This window comes from Schistocerca serialis, chromosome 8 (genome assembly GCF_023864345.2).
Source record: "Schistocerca serialis cubense isolate TAMUIC-IGC-003099 chromosome 8, iqSchSeri2.2, whole genome shotgun sequence".
Lineage (NCBI taxonomy): Eukaryota > Metazoa > Arthropoda > Insecta > Orthoptera > Acrididae > Schistocerca > Schistocerca serialis.
Genome location: NC_064645.1, coordinates 450,128,398 through 450,146,905, shown reverse-complemented (window position 1 = coordinate 450,146,905; position 18,508 = coordinate 450,128,398).

Below are 18,508 nucleotides of genomic sequence, written 5' to 3'. Positions count from 1 at the left end.
ATTTATCGAACGCTGAGAACACCACAAGGTACGTCGAAATCCAAAACCGTGTCCTCAAATTTTAAATTTTTTTTTTAGTCTTATTCCCTACTTGGATCACTGGACAGGATCGTTTGTCTTTTCGGTAGAATGTAGCTGGCAAGGCTTCAATAATAAATAAATGTATGTACGTCTGATTGACATGTGAGGCCAGCGTGTTCAGCAGTGGTAGCTTACAGACGACATAAAGGATGTTAGTGTAGATGACTGGTCACTTACGGTTCCGTACAGCGTCCCACCCAAAGCTGGCTTCTTGCGATCTTCTATCTGAAGACTCTTCTCGACAAGCGGTTCAGGTATTCAGTTAATGAGCTTGTCTCGCACAAGTTTAAGCACTACAGCAGAAAGAATCACTCAAAAGCCCGCATCTCGTGGTCGTGCGGTAGCGTTCTCGCTTCCCACACCCGGGTTCCTGGGTTCGATTCCCGGCGGGGTCAGGGATTTTCTCTGCCTCGTGATGGCTGGGTGTTGTGTGCTGTCCTTAGGTTAGTTAGGTTTAAGTAGTTCTAAGTTCTAGGGGACTGATGACCATAGATGTTAAGTCCCATAGTGCTCAGAGCCATTTTTGAACCACTCAAGAAAAACCATGTAAGCACAGACAATATGTTTACGCACCACGATTCGCAATCGCAATGTTGCCACCCAACTGCCCGCGTCATGATGTAATATGTATCATTGTTGACAAGTTGTGACCAAAGCTAAAGAGCGACGATCGCTTCTGAACTGTATCACAGCACTTTACCAGCCATACGTAATACGTTACCAGCCTGTTACATTTGTAATTGTCCAGAATAATTGATTACAAAAGTACAAGTACAATTATCAAAGGGACAAATAAAGAAGCTAGTATCGATCTTAAAAGTTCAGTCTCAGATTTATTCTTTTACTGTTAAGTAATGCTGTTTAAAGGAGTGACGCTGACGTGCTGATACCAGCTGGTATAATTCAGTGCCGATATGTGCAGGTGCCCGAAGAATTGTAGTTACATGTCCACCTACCTCCTTCCTTGTAAGTATCGATTACTGCAACACGTCGTTTTGGTTTACCTCACTGTTACATTAGATGATTTTGTAATGAGCTGTGGAGTGATAATGATGACAATGTATGATTATGGACAGATCTGAACTATCCGTATCTTGTGAAGATTAGTTAACTTGGAACTTTTAGTTCGACGATATATTTTAGCGTCACACATTTACTACGAAATTATTGAGGTTTGTGGGACCAAATCAGTGAATCGATCCATGGTTCGTTGGGTTGTGCAGATACCTCTTTCAAATGCTGAAAAAAATTAGGATGGGTTACGAATCATTAGGGAACTAAGAGAGACTAATCAATTTGGGAATAGTTTGAAGGGGTCTCTTTAGTCCCTAACGCCGACGCTTCCAATACGATGGTGGGTTAATTAAGCTGGAATTGGTGCAGTAGTTGAAGCTCCGGTTCAAAAGACGTTCAAAATGCATACGCGATAGTAATTACTACGTTCCACAAGTGAATTAAACTCTCTAGTAAGACCCATGTGCACACACGCAAACACGATCGATCGCTACAGTGCAAAACATTTGTGTGGAAGTACGAAATCGACAGACGTGACAGTTTGAGTCCGTTTGCTAGGTGAGTGCCGTATGTGAAATGTGCAACGGACAGGCAATGACGGGAAGTTTACATTTATTTTATGAAAATTAATGGAAATGTACGCTCCATTCCGGTACTATGCCCGTAACAAGGTGAGAATTCACGAACAAATGAAAGTATACTTTTGAAAATAACGTCAGGAGAGTTACAGAATATGCTGAAGCTTAATTATAAATATTAGCACTACAACAGTATTCAAAACGCGTAACTGCCAATATTCATAATCTAGAAATCTGCGACACAGCAGATAACACGTATCGTTGTCAGACTGGCAATATTCTACAGATAATTTTGCAAACAGTGAACGTTTGCTCCACTTACCCGTTATTCTTTTCCAGTCTGAAAGCCTGCAAAATATCTATCCAATGGGAAACTGCTAGCCATCGATTAATTCCGTTCAAAACTGACATGCTTTCCATCTCCACCATTTTTCCGTGAGATAAATTTAAGAGTGACACATCAAGATGATCACAGCAAATCTTATAAACATTTAAGCCAAACTATCCATTTCAGTCTCTGAAAACGTAAAGAATTTTTTTTAAAACCTATGTTTTCCTTATTAGTGGACAGAAGTCTATAACAGAAACACGTTTCTGTCTATAAATTACGCTAATCAATAACTTGGTGTGAGCGAACAGATGTTGAACGTTATTTTATGTTGGAAATGATTTAGTTCACAGAAGAACAGCTGTTTTTCCACTATCGCAGAATAAGGGTGTGACACGGGAACTAAGTTGGCAGCTTTTGAAATAAAAGCGTTTTATCGTTGCGATTGGATCTCTCACGAAATTTCGGTTATCAGCCTTCTCCTCCGAACACCAATATTTTCTTGGAGCCCACCTGCATAGTGAGGAATGCTGATCATAACAAATAACAGAGATCTGAGATTCCCCGGAAAGATTTAAGTGTTCTTTTCACCTGTGCACTTTTCAGTTGCACAGTTCGCCTTAATCGCTGTATGAACATAAACATCAAACAGGGACAGTCATATTTCAGGGGCCGTATACCAGAGACAGCTGGAAAATTAAGGCAGCAAGCTTGCTGATTTCCAGATAAACATTGTGAAATTCTTTTAGCTGACAAATCAACAGAAAATCACAAGGGATTTAAACTCCTTCCAATAAAAAAATAAAAACACACATTCTACGTAAAGAGTTAATATCCCAGCAACATAAGTGAAATTGATTTTCACATAGGTATCTCTTTTCTCTTTTCCTTGCCTCTACTACTAATTAAATGTTACTTACCTTTTAATCATAGTGTTTGAATCATTTACAGATGTCACCGTCATTTTTTATCTGGAAACAGTTCGTGCCTTTTGGTAAAAAATAAGAAACACCTTGCATTACCAATGCTGCAGTTTCCCTGTTGAGTGCGTTCTGACTGTTAGGTTGTGGAAGAAAACGCTTTAAATCAGCCGTTTCGTTGACAGCGTTTTTCGAATGATTTGTCTGGAACCGTGCGCAACTGAAGGGATGTAAATACGGAGTAAGCTCCTGCTTATTCGGAAGAATAGGAAAATCAAGTCACAGAAGTCACTCTCCCCAAAAAGAGAAAAATTTTGAAAATTTAATTAGAAAATCAATTACAAAAGGACAATTTCATTGTTGATTACAAAATAGGTAAACCAAACTTCAGCGTTGCATAAGTATAGATATTCTAAGATAAATTTAAGAAATAATAATAAAAGCACTCCGTCTTCAGGCCACAAGTGGCCCATCGCGACTATCCGACCGCCGTGTCATCCTCATTGGAGAATGCGGATAGAAGGGGCATGTGGTCAGCACACCGCTCACAAGAATTAATAATAGCGTAAGTTTAGTATTAGCAGTATAAGTTCTTTCAATAACACATATGACAAATTACATAAGACAGGTCGCATTGAAATCTTTGATGTTTTCTCGTTCAGTTGTAAATAGCATGCTACTGTAAAAAAAGGATGCGTGGTGGGCAGTCCTACTGAATGAAATAGCTAAAGAATTTCCATCCTGTTTTATGATACTGCCTGTGCGCTACCTCGCCACACGTCATGGTCCTGTGTGGACTGACCCAGTGCACTCCTCGGGAAACCCGCTGGCATCGGGGGATGATGACACCTCTCATCATGACCGCGCTGTCCGCTGGAGGTCCCTGCCCACGCCGACGCCGACGGGTCCATCATTGGCGATACTATGATGCCGTGCAACTGGCCTCACCGATACCGCTGCCATCGTGTCTCTCCACCTGGTGCTGGAAAGAAATAAGCTATGTAAGTCCCGGTTCAATACACCTACATTTCATATGACAATTGTTCAGAGTGCTACCTCCAATGGACATCTCCCAGATAGGGCTTGTAAGTCAAATGTTGAGACCTTGTTTGGTTTGTTAATGTTTTAGATCTCTAGCAGTTTCTCCTCCAGTTTTGTATTCATGCCTGCACAAACCCTGTGGCGAAGTGGCCGTGGGAACGCAAAAAGTCGCTGCGGCCGGTATTACTGACACATACAACGCAGGCCTGATCCAAGAGATAGAATACGAACTGTATTTTACCGTACATATGCGTTGGGTAAAGATGCCGCGATAAATGAGTTTCTTATTGAAGAAGCTAAACCAAGAGCTATTGATGTATTTATATGCAGAATAAATCCATAGATTGGAACTGAGGTTAAGATGGCATTCTCATTTCACCACATAAAGTTGTCACACTGGCTCTGTTGTGGGAGGAAGCGGAACGATCTGTTTCAGCCGCTGCATGCAGAATGAGCCGCAACGCATTTTTGTAAATGGTAAAAACGCTCAGCGGTGTGGAAAACCGAACCTTAAGACTGGGCGCCGTTGTGCTCCTTGTTATACGGAATTTCGTTCGACAGGGCATGCAGTTGATAGCTTCCCTCAAAATCAGAGGCATAGCTTTCGACAGCAAAAAGCGTGGCAAAGTAATAGCCGGAATGAGAAGTCACAGGAGGGAAACGGAAATGCACAGTGGGGAAACGAGTGTGAGGCAGGCAATGCCACCCAACCTCGCCCCCTACAAGAACAATGAACCCAGTGAAAAATGGAGAAATTTGTGAGAAGACAGACATAGTCTCAGACGCAAGCTCAGAGGAAGGACCATCGAAATGTTAATAGATACGGGAGCTCAGATTATTATTTTATTTGTTTCAAAAACGACAGGCGTGCGAACAGGCTGCTGTGTTATAAGTGGTTCAGGTGAGGAGCTAACCGCTCCTGCCAATACCTGTCTGGTAGATTAGTAGACTGATTGGAGAAAGTATGATTTCAGCATGGAATTAGTGAGGACACACAGACTGGATTTTGATGTAATTTTGGGAACAATTTCCTATATCGTTTACTGGTAGTGACTGATTATAGCGTGCGAACTGTAAAATTCATTGAGGCAATACACTATTTTGACAGTAACCGTGTGCCTCAGGTGCGGTGAATCTGTGGTGTAAGAACTCCTTCGCCGGATCTTATAGACCCACGTACATAGGCATTGGAAACTAGCAGCCCTTGTTGAATCAGTGGTATGGTAGAAGTTCTCTGTATTTATGTCAAAACTTGGATACCACCAAGACCAGATATTCTGACTGATCGAATTAGCTGGAACGTCATTCTCGACCAATTGTAGCTTACCTTATTTTTTCTCCTTCTGCGTCTCACGGTCTTCCCACCAACACGTCACCTGATGTTTTCCACACGGTCGTAACTGCAATACTAATTGGACTACCTCTGTCAGTACAGACTGAATGTTCTGCATCTATGCATCCAACGTCAGTGCCTGACCTGCTGCAGAGGGAAAAGTAAGCATTAGTGCATTGCTCTCACCGCATGTCTCGCAAAGACCCGGTCCCTGGGTCTACTTTTAACTAACTCTTCACTTTTCAGAATGAGATTTTCACTCTGCAGCGGAGTGTGCGCTGATATGAAACGTCCTGGCAGATTACAACTGCGTGCCGGACCGAGACTCGAACTCGGGACCTATGCCTTTCGCGGGCAAGTGCTCTACCAACTGAGCTACCCAAGCACGACTCACGCGCAGTCCTCACAGCTTTACTTCTGCCAGTACCTAGTCTCCTACCCTCCAAACTTTACAGAAGCTCTCCTGCGAACCATGCAGAACTAGCACTCCTGAAAGAAAGGATATGAGGAGACATGGCCTGGAGGACTTTTTGCCCGTGAAAGGCAAAGGTCCCGAGTTCGAGTCTCGGTCCGGCACACAGTTTTAATCTGCCAGGAAGTTTCATATCAGCGCACACTCCGCTGCAGAGTGAAAATCTCAATCTGGAAATGTACCCCAGGCTGTGGCTAGGCCATGTCTCCGCTTATCCTTTCTTTCAGGAGTGCTAGTTCTGCATGGTTCGCAGGAGAGCATCTGTAAAGTTTGGATGGTAGGAGACTAGGTACTGACAGAAGTAAAGCTGTGAGGACGGGGCGTGAGTCGTGCTTGGGTAACTCAGTTGGTAGAACACTTGCCCGTGAAAGGCAAGGGTCCCGAGTTCGAGTCTCGGTCCGGCACACAGTTTTAATCTGCCAGGAAGTTTCAACTCTTCACTTATTTGGGATGGCACCTATGACATACTTCCTTACTGTTAGAAAACTTATATGTGGTCTAGTGCCCCTTAAAACACATGTCATGAAACAAAACGTAAAAATTCCTTACTGCACGACCATTGCTCGATCAACCCCTTACCTACCCGTCTCACGCCTTGGTATTCAATCCACTGGGACTTGGACTACCCTTAGTTCCCTCTTGGTATCGGTTCTCCGCCTGATCAGAATAAAAACAACACATAACAAAGCTAAGGCTACGAAGATACATGGCACAGAGGTGTTCAAAATGATCGTTATTTGCCGTTGCATTTTCATATACTGAGCGACATGTTGCACCAGCTGATCGGCTGATACGCGCCACTCTTGCTCTAAAATGAACTTGTTTATGGTTCTCAACAGACCTGACTCCAGAGTTTGGTTTAACAAGGTCAGATTGTGCCCTTGCAAAAACTCCAAAGTGGCTTCTGGACAGTACGGCTGTGGCTGCGTAACATTCAATTGCGTGACTCCTCAAACTGACGCTGGCAGATGGAAGGTTGGCCGTATTGTGTTACACGCGGTTCCGTTGATTAAAGTTCTGTTCACCTCGAGCTCTATACGTTTTGCTTCTGCAAATGCTCCCTGCTCAAAACAGTTTGCTACTGCTTCCAAATTCTCGTAGGTGGAGAAGATCCAATGCATCCTGGCATGCAAGCTCAATTTTGGCTCCACGATGTCCCTTGGACAGTCTATTTCATTCCTCCTGGCTAAAAATAACTCCGCCTGCACGTGTACATATTGGGTCTTATCTGCCTGGCTGGACGTACCGTTACATTCCCTCTATGGCGGCTTCACAATTCCTGCCATGTCATTTCGGAGTACCGGCTGTTAACTGCCGAGATCAGCAACACCTCCTCAGTTATTTAAGTTGTGTCAACTTGCTCAATACTCCCCATTTCACTGGCCTGAGGACAGGGATCACCATCACCCTTCCTCCCTCTTCAAAAAGACTGATGTCCCTAGCAGTCTCACAATACTCGAAAACAAATACAACATATGAAAATACAACGCCTAATTAATCTACGAAAACCCAACGATACATAACAAGAAAACAAAACAAAAACTACAAACACTCTACTACCTTCTGGGTGGCAAAGCACACGGTACTTAATGCTGTACTCTTTCTCTCTGCTCTGTACACCTCTCTTCACTCTCTCTTTCTTCCTCTTCCTTCCTGTTACAAACCTGGAATCACATCGGGACAACCCTTCAATGGCCGTAACCGCCAAATGTGTCCTGTCGTTGTTCTAGTTGGCAGCTGAACATAAACATTAACGAGAGGTGTGGTTTCGACAACTTGGTATGGCACTTGATACCTCGTGACAAACTTCTTCGTTTTCCCTTTTGTCGTATAGGTGTTGGATAGCATTACCCATTGCCCTACTCTATACTGCAGTAAACTTCCCTTCCGCTTCAATGCTTCTTCCTGCCTTTCCAAAGCCTTCATATTCGCCTTTTGTACCCGTTTCCAAATGCCCCGAATTGTTCTCGCGGATTGACGTACAGATTCACTGGTCCTTCCTTTCTGTAGCTTCACTAAATGAAACGATGACGTCATTTTTCGCCCATACACTACCTCATACAGAGACAAACCAGTATTTGTATGGACTTTTGCATTGTGTGTGCATACAATATGCTTCAAATACTCGACCCACTGACGGTGATGAGAATCAACATGAAAACCCAGCTTCTTCCCGAATGTTCTGTGTACCCGTTCTGTCCTTCCGTTCGCCTGTGCATGCAACGTGCTCGTCCTCAACTTCTTCACGTTCAAGAATTTACACAGTTCCTTCGTTAAATCCGACATGAAGTTGGTCCCTTGATCAGTAATTATTGTCTCCATTACACCAAACTTCAGAATGGAGATACTTACTAACACTTGCGTGACTATTGCTGCCTATCGATTTGGCATAGCCACCATCTCCACATACCTCGAAAAATGGTCTGTTATTGCGCTTTGCTGTATGGTTAAATGATGGCGTCCTCTTGGGTAAAATATTCCGGCGGTAAAATAGTCCCCCATTCGGATCTCTGGGCGGGGTCTACTCAGAAGGACGTCGTTATCAGGAGAAAGAAAACGCGTTCTACGGATCAGTGCATGGAATGTCAGATTCCTTAATCGAGCAAGTAGGTTTGAAAATTTTAAAAGTGAAACAGATAGGTTAAAGTTAGATATAGTAGGAATTAGCAAAGTTCGGTGGGAGGAGGAACAAGACTTCTGGTCAGGTGAATACAGGTTATAAATAAAAACCAAATAGGGGTAATGATGGAGTAGGTTTAATAATTAATAAAAAAAATAGGAGTGCGGGTAAGCTACTACAAACAGCATAGTGAACGCATTATTGTGGCCCAGATAGACACGAAGCCCACGCCTATTACAGTAGTACAAGTTTATATGCCAACTAGCTCTGCAGATGACGAAGAGAGTGATGAAATGTATGATGAGATAAAAGAAATTATTCAGATAGTGAAGGGAAAAGAAAGGTAATAGTCATGAGTGACTGGAATTCGATAGTAGGAAAGGGAAGAGAAGGAAACGTAGTAGGTGAATATGGAATGGGGGTAAGAAATGAAAGAGGAAGCCGCTTGGTAGAATTTTGCACAGAGCATAGCTTAACCATAGCTAACACTTGGTTCAAGAATAATGAAAGAAGGTTGTATACATGGAAGAAACTTGAAGATACTAGAAGGTATCAGATAGATTAAATAAAGGTAAGACAGAGATTTAGGAACCAGGTTTTAAATTTTAAGACATTTCCAGGGGCAGATGTGGACTCTGACCACAATCTAATGGCAGCAGATTAAAACCGAAGAAACTGCAAAAAGGTGGGAATTTAAGGAGATGGGACATGGTTAAAGTGGCAGAACTAGAGGTTGTAGAGAGTTTCAATGAGAGCATTAGGGAATGATTAACAAGAACTAAGAAAAGAAATACAGGAGAAGAAGAATGGGTAGCTTTGAGAGATGAAATAGTGAAGTCAGCAGAGGTTCAGGTAGGTAAAAAGACGAGGGCTAGTAAAAATCGTTGGGTAACAAAAGAGATATTTAACTGATGAAAGGGGAAAATATAAAAATGCAGTAAATGAAGCAGGCAAAAAGGAATACATATGTCTAAAAAATGATATCGGCAGGAAGTGCAAAATGGCTAAACAGGGATGGCTACAGGACAAATGTAAGGATGTAGAGCCATATGTCACTAGTGGTAAGATAAATGCCGCCTACAGAAAAGTTAAACAGACCTTCGGAGAAAAGAGGACCATTTGTATGAATATCAAGAGCTCAGATGGAAAACCAGTTCTAAGCAAAGAAGGGAAGGCAGAACGGTGGGAGGAGTATATAGAGGGTCTGTATGAGGACGAGTACTTGAGGGCAATATTATGGAAAAGGAAGAGGACTTAGATGAAGCTGAAATGGGAGATATGATACTGCATGAAGAGTTTGACAGAGAGCTGAAAGACCTAAGTCGAAACAAACCCCTGGGAGCAGACAGCAATCCATTAGAGCAAGAATTCTATAGAGATGAATGGAAAAACTGGTAGAAGCCGACCTCTGGGAAAATCAGTTTGGATTCCGTAGAAATGTTGAAACACCTGAGGCAATACTGACCCTACGACTAATAATAGAATATAGATTAAGGGAAGGCGATGTGCAGAGGATAAAAATCGTAGAGGGAGACCAAGGCATGAATGCCCTTAAACAGATTCAGAAGAATGTGAGTTGCAGTAGTTACTCAGAGATGAAGCTTGCACAGGATAGTATCATGGAGAGTTGCATTCAAACCAGTCTCTGGACTGAAGACAACAACAACAACAACAACAACAACGATCCTATCTTCTATACGTCTAGAAATTTGAAAAACACACAATAATTTTCCGCTGACATTATACACTTGAAAGGAGAACGTCAAACATCAAGATCGCTCAGACTGAAGTGTTCTAAACCTGTACCCCAAAACCATATCAAGTGGATGATTGTATAATACATCCTCAGTGTAGCCAACAAATGCGTAGTGAGATTGCACTTTTGCGATAATAAGTAAAATTGGCTTAATGATGTTGGAAGGAAGAACATAACTGGTGGCTTCTGAAGCAAGATTCGCAAAAGTCTCTTCTCTGAAGCTGGCTTGAGACTGTTTCGTGATTGATATGGGTAGTCAGAGGGCCATGAAATGGGAGCGGCTCAAGGCTACTATACCTCCCACCCCGCGATGGGCTCCTGGTTTACAGAAGTGGTGTCGCCACACGCTGCCCCATTTCCATTGTCTGTGAGGCAGAGCCGTCCTTGGAAGTTATAGGATTGTGACTACAATTTCCATGAGTAGTTCTTTCGTTACGAATCTGCATTTCCTGTCGGCGGTTTCACACATGCAACACTGACAGTCCGCCAAGTTCAGAGTGGGAAAGTTCCACAATCTAACTGGCTGGAAGCTGTCAGTCAATTAGAAGAGTCATCAGTATAGGTGATGTAGCTTGAATGACAGATCGAATGAGAGGCGACACAGCATATACAGTGTACCAACATCTGGCCGTTTAATGTGCGTACTGTAAGTGAAAGCGAGAAATTCTAAAAGGTTCCTCCTGTGTTTCAGCACATTGAGAGGATATCTTAGTCGTCACTGTGGCGATAGCAGTGAATCCTCCACTGCAAGGTGTAGTTTTCCTGGAACAGAAATGGCGCGGGGAACTGTGGGCGAGCGCTCGCATCGAGAGAAAGAGGGGCCTGTTCGCAGTCTGACGCAGATTTCGCCCAGTCGATCGAGTAAGCTTCGTTATGTAGCGCTAATACTGCATTTGCTCTGAACATGTCACAGTTTTCGAGGTCAGTTCCGCAACAGGTGCTGATACTTTAATGTATTTGCTCCATTTACGGTACCTTCGGGGACATGAGTGTGGATGTCACTGTGATATTAGTTTCTTCAGTTCTTTTTGTAGAGACAACTTGTTTCATATTTTAGTTTCAAATAAGGTAATGTTAATAGATTCATTCCGAGAATACATTTATCTAACTGTGATTCAATTTGAAGGAAGTGGACTGTTGTTTAAAAGTATGAGTTTGAATTCGTTTTTCTTTAGTCATGCAACAAGTTGTACCAGGCGACCCGCAAATAATAAATGGACCGATTTCATCTACATAACTAAACTGTGTACTCAGTGTACATTATAAAGCAAGAGTCCCTATACGAGACAATGTATTTGTGTAGTAGTAGCTTCAGTTAATTTTACACGGAAAACGATTGGTGAGAATTCCTCTCATTTGTACGAGTATCTGACAGTTCTGGAATACAGAGAATTTGTAATTACTGTGATTAGCAATGTGCTGGGCTTAAGGCAATATAAGGCTCACACCAGCTAGCATAACGCTTGTGTGTTCCACACGTAAGTGTGGCAGGGACTCTCTCACGCACTCACAGCAGCGTCCAAACAAGCATTACACTTCAACCCAACGCTCTGTAGCCCGTATAGTGGCCTTAACACCAAAACACCCCTCGGCGTTGTCTATGGTCTTCCAGGCAAACCTTTCGTTTCATTTCATCTCCGTCTCAAGTTCAGAGAACTGCAATGGTTTTCTGTAGTTCAAAGTTAACGACGCAAATTTCAAACTTATCAGAAATCGCGCATTCTAGATATGCAGATAGGAAGGCGTAAAAGCTGCTGTGTCTCTTCCTAAGGCATGTCACTTTCACATACAGCCCTTGTGGTGTCCACTTACCACTAGCGTCCACGTTGAGAGTCTTTTTCGTATGAAGAGCTTCTCGTGCTCTGTTCCTAAGTGTCACACCTGGTCAGCGAACTGTCTCCAAGCTTTTTTTTTTTTTTTTTAATGTAAACAGTTCTCCACGGTTTTTATGGATATAAACAGTTCTAGCTTTTCATCTACAGTTTTAAGCTCTACATCTTCATCTAGTTCCACACAAATTACTTCATGACTTCTTAACGAAAGCCCTACCTTGTCGCTCCTTCTTCTTTTCAATGTTTTCCACGTATTTCTGTCCTCGCCGATTCTGCAGAGGATATCCCCGTTCCTCATGAATCAGTTAGCTCAAATTGCAGCACCCTTCAATAGCACCACGTATCCGAATGTTCGAATCTCTACTTCTCAACATCCCCCTTAGTCCTTGTCTTCATTCCCTAAATTCTGTCGCCCAGACGTACATTCTCAGAAATTTATTTATCAAATTAAAGCCAACATTTGATGCTAGTAGATTTCTTTCGCCCAGAAACGTACTCTATGTGTATGCTAGCCTGAATTTCATATCACCCTTGTTTCGTCTGACGAACGTTATTTTCCTTCCAAGGTAACAAAATGCCTTTTCTTTGCCTACTTTATGGCTCCCTATTCTGATGTTAAGTTTACCTGTAAACTCATGTAAGCTTGTCCTCGTGACTTTCGTCCTACTACATTTTACTTTTGATTGATACTCCGAGAGCAGCTGACTATTCATTGCCTTCAGAGTGTCCTGTATTTCATTCCCGATTTCACTGACGATAACAATGTCATTAGCGAATCGTGTCAACGGTGCCTTACGCCCCGAATTTTCATCGCAGCCGGCCGGAGTGACCGAGCGGTTCTAGGCGCTACAGTCTGGAACCGCGCTGCCGCTAAGGTCGCAGGTTCGAATCCTGCCTCGGGCATGGATGTGTGTGATGTCCTTAGGTTAGTTAGGTTTAAGTACTTCTAAGTTCTAAGGGACTGATGCCCTTAGAAGTTAAGTCCCATAGTGCTCAGAGCCACTGGAACCATTTTTAATCGCACTTCTGAACGTATTGCCGTCATTTCTTCTTCGATGTACAGCGAGCAATATGGAAAACAACCTGCATCCTTGTCTAACATCCTTTTTAAAACGATGAGTTCGTCTTTTACTTTCAGTTCTTATCGTTCCTTTTTGATTATTAAATACATATAGTATATTACCTGACTTTTCTATTGTCTAATATATTTTACTGCGAATTTTGAACACCGCGCATAATTACATGTGGTCGAAGGCTTGTTTCATCTAGACAACTTCTGTCAAGGTGTCTTCATTTTCTTAAAGTCTTCTTTACATTATCAAACATAGCGGCAGAACTGCGGGTCTGGTGCCTTGCCCTTTTCTGAAGTCAACCTGTTCATCCAACAGAATCTCAGTTTTCTTTTCCACTCTTCTGTAAACTAATCTTGACAGCAACACTGGTACATGAGCTGTTAACCTGATAGTACAGAAATTATTACCGTTCCCATATTCGAGTTTGTGTGGATGATTTTTTTAGAATACCGGTTGTATACACAGAGTGTCATAAAATCTGCACATCAACCTGAGTAATTGTTTGGTTACCACATTCACCAACGATTTCAGAAATTTAGAAGGCATGTCACACATGCTTCCCTCGTTATTTGATCACAATTCTTCTAGATTCTGTTAAACTGCGACTGTAGTCATATGTACCGACTCTATTACGTCATCAGAAGGTTCCTCATCCTATCAGAGATCTTCGTTGTATTCTTTACTTCTATCCGTTCTATCTCCGATGTTTAACAGTGAGAAACCTCTAGTAAACTTTATGTTGACAAGTTTGCTTTTAATGTCATGAAATGCTATTTTGAGTATAGTATATGCTGAATCTGTTCTTCCAACGAGCATTTCTCATTCTGTACCTTCACATTTTTCCTGCAGCCATTTTGCCTTAGGTTCCCTGCACTTGCTATTTACTATAGTGCATCTGAATCATATTGCTCCGTTCCAAGGTTTTTCGGAGAATTTTTGTATATCCTTCTTTGGTCGATCAACTAAAGAATTTCTTCTCTAGTCAAATCTTTCTTCGCAATTAACTTCCTTGGACCTTTCGTGCTCTCCCAATTTAGAGTCGTTCATATCTATTCATCTCAACTTTCTAATTGTGCTGTTCACTATCGAGGATCTACAGCGTTAGAGCACCGTACACGTACATCAACATTCCTGAGTACTTCAGTACCCAACTTCTTTTCAAGCTGATTCCTCCTCACGATTCTCTTAAAGTTCAATTTACTCGGCATCATGACTAAATTAGTGTCTATGTTTGCTTCTTGATACGTCTTATAATCCAATATCTGATTTCCGGAATGTCTGTCTCGCCATGATGTAATCCAAATAGTGTGTGGCCCTGTATCCAAGCATTAGTATATCTCCTCCTGTTGTGTATACGCGTTTATCTGCATACGTTTATTGGAAAACTTCCTTCGTCTTGTTTCTCTCTTATTCCTACTACAGTACCTATGTTCTTCCGCAAACCATCTTCTAGTGCTTATACTCCTTCTGCTTTCCAGACGCCCGTAATAATCACATTTTCACCTCTCTTTACGTACTGAATTACACTTTCAGTATTCTCAGCTGCCTTCTCCACATCTTCGTAGTCTGCAAGTGACTTTGGCATGTGTATCTGAACGATTGTTGTTGGCAATGGTTTTTCTGCTGCCCAATATTCGTCTGTCTAGAAGACACTTTCTTTCCGTTTCACTTCACTGATCCTCACTGTTTCTAGATTCTGCCTTTGCATTTCCCTTTCTAGACATTCTACTTTCCCCACCACCTCTACATCTACATCTACATCCATACTCCGCGAGCCACCTTACGGTGTGTGGCGGAGGGTACTTATTGTACCACTATCTGATCCCCCCTTCCCTGTTCCATTCACGAATTGTGCGTGGGAAGAACGACTGCTTGTAAGTCTCCGTATTTGCTCTAATTTCTCGGATCTTTTCGTTGTGATCATTACGCGAGATATATGTGGGCGGTAGTAATATGTTGCCCATCTCTTCCCGGAATGTGCTCTCTCGTAATTTCGATAGTAAACCTCTCCGTATTGCGTAACGCCTTTCTTGAAGTGTCCGCCACTGGAGCTTGTTCAGCATCTCCGTAACGCTCTCGCGCTGACTAAATGTCCCCATGACGAATCGCGCTGCTTTTCGCTGGATCATGTCTATCTCTTCTATTAATCCAACCTGGTAAGGGTCCCATACTGATGAGCAATACTCAAGAATCGGACGAACAAGCGTTTTGTAAGCTACTTCTTTCGTCGATGAGTCACATTTTCTTAGAATTCTTCCTATGAATCTCAACCTGGCGCCTGCTTTTCCCACTATTTGTTTTATGTGATCATTCCACTTCAGATCGCTCCGGATAGTAACTCCTAAGTATTTTACGGTCGTTACCGCTTCCAATGATTTACCACCTATGGCATAATCGTACTGGAATGGCAATTCCCTCCCGCAGATCCGCATGGTGGATTAACCTAGAAACTTTTGTTAATGGAGACATCGTCAAGACAATACTTTAAATACAGGCCACATTTCCCGTGGATGCACGTAGTATGTCCTTAATGTAATGGTTCCCATTGTCTTCTGCATTCTCACGACCCTTACAAGCAGTTTCCCACTCCTAAGGCAACAAGGTGAACTCAATCATTTCCAATATCTCTGTCGTGTTTGACAAGGCAGTTGAAAGAACGAGGATGACTCCTGAAGCCGAAAACCTTTGACCACCCTTGCTGATTCTTTTTATCCAAATTTCAGCAGTGGCTGAGATCGAACCAAGAACGATTTCGTTACTAATTAGAGTTACTAACCCTAGACCACTTCTTTCACACGTAAAGTAAGCTGAAGTCTATGGCCAGAGTCTGTGAACGGGTTATTGACATAGCAGGTGAAGTGCAGCCTTTCGCCACTCCGGCACCAGGTGAGGGAGACAGGCGAGTCCATCGCCCAAGTAGATTTTTGCCTCCAGGGAAAGGTGCCCAGAACCGATGTGACAGTAGGCTGATTGGATTCTATGTCGTCCTGGAGAGATAAGCGATGAAAAATTGTCGCCCCTCCCTGAGACTGAAGCGGGAACCTCTAGGGCCAGAGTCTACTCTATACCCGATACATCTACCATGCCGCACTGCTGGTACTGAAAGATTTATGCACTAAGTGAAACAGTAGCAAATCTCTGCTGTTTCGGTATATTTCAACTTGGTGCATTACTGAATGTATGCAAATACAACGAAAATTATCTGGTTTTTCGTGATATACTCACTCACTCATTCACTCACTGGTCATACCGGACTCGAGAGTCCATTTACGCAGCAACGTATTTTCGCCATCTGTCCCTGTCTTGGGCTATTTCCTTCCAATCATCTTCAATAACTAGGTTCCTCAAATCAGCCTTCTCATTGTCCTCCCACCTACGCCTCGGTCTCCCCACAGGAAGTTTTCCCTCTAAGTGCCCTACCAGTACTCTGCGCGCTGCCCTACCCTCATCCATTCGAGCTACGTGACCGGCCCATCGCAGCCTACGTGATTTAATAATACTGATTATGTCAGGGCATGAACAGAGTTCGTGAACCTCTTCGTTATGCAGTTTTCGCCTCTCTCCACTAAAGTCATCCCTTTTTTCCCCCAAAATTTTCCTCAAAATTTTGTTTTCAAATACTCGAAACTGCTTTTCACTTTGCACAGTGAAAGACCAAGTCTCACACCCATACAGCATAACTGGTACAATAGCAGTTTTGTATATTCTAATCTTTAAATTCCTAGACAATATCCGAGATGAAAGTAATCTATTCAGTAAGAAGTAGCACGCATTTCCCGCCCGTAATCTCTTCTTCAGTTCGGATTCAATCTCTTTTCTCTAAGCGATGTCCACGCCTAGATACTTAAATGTGTTCACTTTTTCAAACTGCATGTCTTCAACTCTTAACATTTCCCGATCTACTGCTGTTGGCATTCTAGTGGTAACCAGGTATTTAGTTTTGTCTTCACTTATCCTTAGACCTACATCTTCACTGGCCTTGATTAACGCATTCGCATTTGCTGTTACAGATTCTTTCCTATCCCTAATGATGTTTGGATCGTCTGCGCACCCTAATATCTTAATATTTCCATTTAACTCCACACGCTCTGAATTATCTGCTGCCATTCGTACAATATATTCTAGGACTAAATTAAAAAGTAGCGGAGACAGGGCATCTCCCTGCTTAAGTCCATTCTTTATTACAAATTCTTCTGACTCCAATTTCCCCACGCGTGCTCTACCTGTTGTATTTTTCAAACTCGCTTCTATAAGCCTAACATACTTCTTTGGTGTTTCAAGTTCCAAAGAATTCTGTACAATTTTGATTACAATACTGAGTCATGACCTTTTTTTAAAAATCTATGAAAAGATTATGAATTGGTTTATTGTATTCAGATTTCTTTTCCAAAATTTGACGCAGGGTGAATATTTGGTCTGTAGTTGATTTGTTCCTCCGAAAGTCAGCTTGGTAATCCCCCACAATTTCATCTGCATATGGTGTAAGCCTGCTTAGCAGAATTGTCGAGAAAATTTTGGAACTTACTGGTAATAGCGACAACCCTCATTAATTACTAAAATCCATTTTGTCGCCCTTCTTAAAAATTGGGATCAGAATCGACTCCTGCCACTCTTCAGATATCATCTCTGAGTTCCATACTTTAGTTATCACTTTGTGAACTACTTCCACCAATTTCTGTCCCCCGTTTTTAACTAATTCTGCAGTTATGCAATCTGATCCTGGTGCTTTATGGTTTTTCAATTTGTTGATTGCATCTCTTATTTCCTTTAACGTTGGCTCAGGTATATGGATTTTGCTGTTTGTATTTCGTACGCCTGCTCATTTCTTGCTTCCTGGTGTACATTTAATAGATGCTCAGAATACGCCCTCCACTTACTTAATACAGTAGTCGGGTTTGTCAGTATTACCCCGGCATCCCCTCGAAGAGCATTTCTCCTACACTTGAACCCCTTCCTATACACATTTATGTCTAGGTAAAGTTCCCTAATGTTTTTTGTTTTACTGTTTGTTTCCATTTTTTTAAAATTTTGTTGTTCAAATACTCCCTCTTCTTTGCCCGTAGCCTACGACCAACTTCCCTTCTCATGTTCAAGAATTCCTCTCGTTTTCTGTCTCCCATTCTATCCCAATCTAATGGCGCTTTTCTCCTCTCCTCTACCAATTTCTTGCATTCCTCATCAAACCGCGGTTTCCCCCTGTTCTTAATTGTACCATTCGTGTCCTTCACTGCCTCTTTCATATTATTCCTCACAGTGATCCACTGTTTATTTACTTCCTCCTCTCGATCTTCGTGTGTCTTGAGAGCATCAAACCTATTTGAACTTTCTATCATTTGCCTTGTTCTAAAGTCTTCATCATTTAGCTTGTCAATGTCGAACCTAACAAGTTCTGCATTGTGACACCTTGATGTTGCTGTAGATAGCCGTTGGTGAACTTTGGCAACTACAAGAAAATAATCA